Below are 5,504 nucleotides of genomic sequence, written 5' to 3'. Positions count from 1 at the left end.
TCCATCCATCCATCCATCCATCCATCCATCCATCCATCCATCCATCCTCCACCGGGAGCCCCCTCCTACTTTGTCCTCTTCTTTCCAGGGCCTTGAAGTGATGGGGTACAGGCTCTGGGAAACCCCTTGAACTCTGATTGAATCTTTCAACTTGATGAGGCATTTGCCTGAGACCATAAACCTTTCCTTATAGCTAGGCCTAGTGTCTTACTCTTACTAGCCTAGCCCTCCACTGTCCAGCTACTTCCCATCCTTGATCCTATCAAAATATCTATACCCAAATCTGTTACCCTTAAACTAGCCTAGCCCTTTATTGTCTGTCATCTCCTGGCAGCCTTCAACTACTTCCCACCTTTAATCCCATTCCTGAAGTCCCACCTCAAGATCCTCCTTAGATTCCTCCTCAAGGCCCTCCCCAAACTCCTCCTCTAGACCACCCCCCAAATCCTCCCACACTCTTTCTGTATTTATGATCCATCTTGCCTTCATGACAGGGCTGAGAATTCAATCTAGCACAGACTCACTCTGTGTCAGATTATTTTGGCCAGCTTGTCAATACAAGCTTCATGTATACTTGGACTCCTAAGAGTTTACCCATTAAGGTGAGTCTCTAATAAACTTTGCTTTACGTTGGTTGAGAGAAGACTTGAGTCAAATTCATTTGGCGGGACCCGGAGTATTGATATTTTGGGGTCTTGAGCATCCCTAATCTAAACCTTAAACCTCAACAAGACTCCTGGGTTCCTCCTCCTCTGCTCCAGGAATCAGGGGAAGTTTTCAAACTCTCTTGAGTCTGAGCCAATGCACAGGAATGCTATCTGATCTCAAATGACCGCCATGCCCCTGCAGCAAGGAGACCCTTCCCCTTCCTCTTAATTGATTTTCTATCCTGCTTCCTACAGCAGCTGCTCCTAAACTCTATTCTTCTCCTCTGGTTTCCCAGCGCCCACTCCCCAACACTATCTGCCTGAGGACCTCAGCTCCTGTGGGGTCTGTTATCACCCACTGTTATAGGAATGTAAATTTTTAAGATCTTCCCTGCCCCTGGGTTAAGTGCACCTGGAGCCTGTGGTAGGAGGCTTGTTTTTCAGAACCGCCCACACCTTGGTGCTTTGTGATTGGGCAGAGGGTCAAGAGGGTTTTTACATTCTTCGACCCAGGAGAAGGCTACATAATTCTTGATGTGAGACTTTGTTTTGGGGCTCACGTTGAGAAGTGTTGTGTGATTTGACCAGATGAGACTCTGGGCAGATGTTGAGAGTCCCCTGGCTTTGAAAACCCAGATGTTGATGCTTCCCTCTCTGGTAACTGTCATTTGGTATGGATGTAATGGTTGGACAGTTAGGAAGCCTGTCTGCTTGATCTGTTTCTCTGTCTTGTAACTTCTGTCTGTATACTCTGAAGTTCGGGGTGCTGACTTTTTGTTGGGAGCGAAGGCCTTCAGGCCAGGCACCCTTCCCCCCTCCCCCTAAGAAAGCCACACCCCCAAGTACCATGCCAAGTGAATCTGCTGACCACAGAGTGTTTCGACACCAGGTGTCCTAACCACAAAATGTTTCAACGGTTGTTTACAAGAATTCCTCTCCCCGCCCACTTCTTCAAAGAGTATATAAGTCCTGTTTACCAGCAATAAAGAGCTGATCTGATCTGATCTTCAGACCTTCAGACCTTAAAACAAACTCTCTTGGTCTCGCTCCTTTCTTTCCCACCCATTCCTTTGCAGGCTGGGTCCTCCTCGGCCCCACGAATAACTTGGTCCTGCTGGATGGGACAACTTTTCCCCCCTGAACTAGGTAAACTATATATGTTTGATTGATTAAAGTAAGCTTGTTAACCCATTTTGAATTACTTTCCTTTAGAAAAGCAGATCTAAGAACCTGTGTTGGCAGCCACCCTGGGGATGCTGGGGTGCTTGCTGCTACACCCACAGGAAGCTCCATCTCCTGCATCTCCTCTCCATTTTTTCACTTAATGTCTTTTGGAATTCTAGTTTTCTTTAAGATTTACCTCAGTCAGTGACCAAAACTATCTATAATCATATTAAAATGCTTTAAATCACTATTGATTGAAGAAATGCAAATTAAAACAGCTCTGAAGGGCTACCTCATATCTATCAGATTGGCTAATATATGGAAAAGGAAAAGGATAAATGTTGGAGAAGATGAGGGAAAATCGAGACATTAATGCATTGTTGGTGGAGTGGTGAACTGTTTTAATCATGTAGAACAACTTGGAACTATGCCCAAAGGGCTATAAAACCATGCATACCCGTTGACCTAGCAATACTGCTACTTGGTTTGTATCCCAAATAGATAAAAAAAAAAGGAAAAGGAAAATGATTTATATGTACAAAAATATTTGTAGCAGCTCTTTTTGTGTTCAACAAGAATTGGAAATTGAGGGGATGTCTATCATTTGGGGAATGACTGAACAAATTGAAATAGAATGGAATACTATTGTGCTATCAGAAATGATAGAATGGAATGGAATACTATTGTGTTATAAGAAATAATGAGAAGGATGCTCTCAGAAAAGCCTAGAGAGATTTACTTGAACCGATGCAAAGTGAAATGAGCAGAACCAGGAAAACATTGTATATGGTAACAGCAATATTTTATGACGACCAACTGTGGATGACTTATTCTCAATAATGCAATGATCCAAGACAATTCCAAAGGACTCATGATGAAAAATGCTATCCACTTCCAGAGAGAGGACTGGTGGTGTCTGAATGCAGATCGAAGCATACTTTTTCTCTACTTTCTCTGTTTTTCTTGGAGTTTTTTAGTCTGTGATTTCTTTCACAATATGACTAATATGGAAATATGATTTGCATGACTGCACATGTAAAACTTATATCAAATTGCTTGCCTTCTCAATGAGGTGAGGAGGGGAGGGAAGAAGGGAATTTGGAACTCAAAAATAAAAAAAAAGAATGTTAAATTTGTTTTTACATGTAATTGGGAAGAAAAATAAAATATTAAATTATAGTTTAAAAAAAGAGAAAAAGAAGATTTACCTCAGTCGCCCTTTTCTATGGGAAGTCTTTCCCTATTCTCCCCAGACTGCCTTGTACTCAGTTTGACTGTTAAGTGTGTAGACTTGCACACGTATATAAGTGCATATGTGCAGGCACACACACCTGCCTGTTGTTTCCCTGCTAGAACCCCAAAACAATGGGTTTTCCCCTTTTGTCCCTGTCTCACCAAAGGGTAGCTGGTGCTGGGCCCATGAGGAGTGGTTCATCAGTGCTGCTAGACTGACTCTTTCCTAAGTAGCCTCAGAGGGACCACTTTCCTAAGGGGTATTCATAGGTTGTTAAGTGATTTACTTGCCCGGGGTCAGAGGACAGGCTTTCCCTCAAGGAGCTTGCAATCTAATGGATCCATTTTGGCCTCTCTGCCCCCAGGTTCTCACAGCTCTTAACTGCTCCTTGCCTCTCTCATAAATCTCTAGCCTTCCTCTTCCATCCAGCTTCCATCCTTTCCTTCCTCCTCCTTCTTGACTTCCACAATCCCCTCCCAGTCTATTCCCAGATCAAGTGTTAAGTCCCTTGAAACTTCAGGAACTCTGGGAAAACAAGGCTGTTTGCCAGTTGTTCATCCTTCCTTTTAAAGAGGACCAATGGCATCCTGGAGTGATGTCCTGACTCATGCATGAATTGAAGTGAGGTAGGGCTGCACGAAGCCACCAGCCTCACTCTCTCCTCCTGCGTCATCACAGCCCAGTGATGGGACAAAAGTCAGGATGACTGGCCCTGGCAAGCTCTAAGAGTTATGTAGTGCCTGCTTCAGCCTGCTGAGATGGTTTACTGGGGTGTGGCCACAGTTCGTGCTATGGCTTCTTGGAGCCACAGGGGAGAGTTGGGTGAAGGTGGACACTGAAGGAGGATGAGCAGCCTGCACACAGTGGGGCTAGTCCTTCCTGAATACCCCATACACCATATCCTGGACAGTCCCCCCTCTCTCTTCCCTTGCCCCTGGGCAAAGATCAAAGGGTAGGTTATGGAAACAATCAGTGCTGTCAAACTATAGACTGAATATTGCAAGGATGGGACACATATACAGAGAAAGCCCAGAATTCTCTCTATCAACCAACCCAAAGCACAATTAGGAGTGACCTAGAGTTAGACACCTTTATTCAACAATCGAACATATTAACTGGGTTTGGACAAGCCCCTAATCTGTTTGGGAGGAGGGCAGGCTCTTCGGCCACAGGATTAATTGGGATTGATTGACAGATTTAGAGATGTCTCTTGGTTCTAGCTGAGGAATCGGAGCAGTCAGATCTCCTGAGCACGTCAGGGGGGGTGGGTTCCTAGGTCTGTACCAGAAGGCAGAGAGAAGGTGGGCGCTTAGGGCTATGTTCGTGTGGCTTCCTCCAGCTTGACTCAGCAGCTCCTGGTGGGAGCTTTACAGAGTGGAGGTCTGGTAAGAGCAGCCTAGAGCAGAGGGCAAGGGGTTCTGTGTCGAGCTGCCTTCACTGATAACAGGATGAGCTTGGAGAAGGAGAGCCCTGACATCAGATGCCTGTATGGGGAAGAGAGAGGGGAGAGAAGTAGGTGGGAGGCCAGAGCAGAGGGTGAGAAGGGCTGAAACCAGGAATGATGGGAGATTATGGTCAGGCCAGTTCCATAAAGGGCATGGAATGTGTGAGAAATGGGGAGACCCAGGTGGGCTTTCCCTCTGTGTGACTGAGATGGGGTAGGCTGGGAGGTCCTAGGACTTAATTTGGGGGTGAGGGAGTTTGAGAGAAGACAGTGAGCCAGGTGTAGCTGAACGCCTGGGGGAGGGAAAGGAGGGGGCTGATTGGGGTGGGGCAAACACAACAGCAGATTTGCTGTGTGGAGCATTGGAGAGAGCTAGGGGCCTGGAGTCAGGTAGACCTCAGTCCAAACCCAGCTGCAGACGCTTCTGAACTGTGCCTCAGTTTCTTCATTTGTAAAAGGAACTGGAGAAGGAAAATGCAAATCACTCCACTGTTTTCAGAGAAAACCACAAATGGGGTTCTGAGTAGTCTAAAACAATACAACATCAAAAAGCAACAGCCGCCCATGAAGATTGGGCGACTGAAAGCACTGTTACAAGGGAGTGTGTGTGTGGGAGGAGTCTTCCAGTGCCCCTGCTCCCCCTGCCCCCATGCAGGGGACTCCAGTCTATCCGGGGGGATGAGGAGATCTTCTACAGCAAACGGAGAACAGAGCTTGGGGAGCCCTTTGAGGGGCTGAGCCTCATCAAGGCTGCATCGAGGCTGAGTGCTGGGGCCTTTGGTGCCCGGAGCCCTAGTCTCTCTCATGAGCTCCCTGTGACTTGGGGCGAGTCCCTCTGCCCCTGATTCCCAGGTGGTCTTTGAGGATCCTACTCTTCTCTAAGGAGTCCTCTAGGGCCAGCTTTGAAGGAGTCTGGAAGAAGATGTCTTGGCCTCGGCCTCTGAGCCCCGGCTTTACCAGCGGGAGGAATGCTAGATTTGAAGAGAGGGGACCTGGATTCCAATCCTTGATTTGA

Source organism: Petaurus breviceps, unplaced genomic scaffold, assembly GCF_028583685.1.
Source record: "Petaurus breviceps papuanus isolate PSGF00001 unplaced genomic scaffold, PetGlider_PUasm1.0 559, whole genome shotgun sequence".
Classification (NCBI taxonomy): Eukaryota; Metazoa; Chordata; class Mammalia; order Diprotodontia; family Petauridae; genus Petaurus; species Petaurus breviceps.
The sequence above is the reverse complement of the archived record's forward strand: the minus strand, read 5'-3'. Positions refer to the sequence as shown.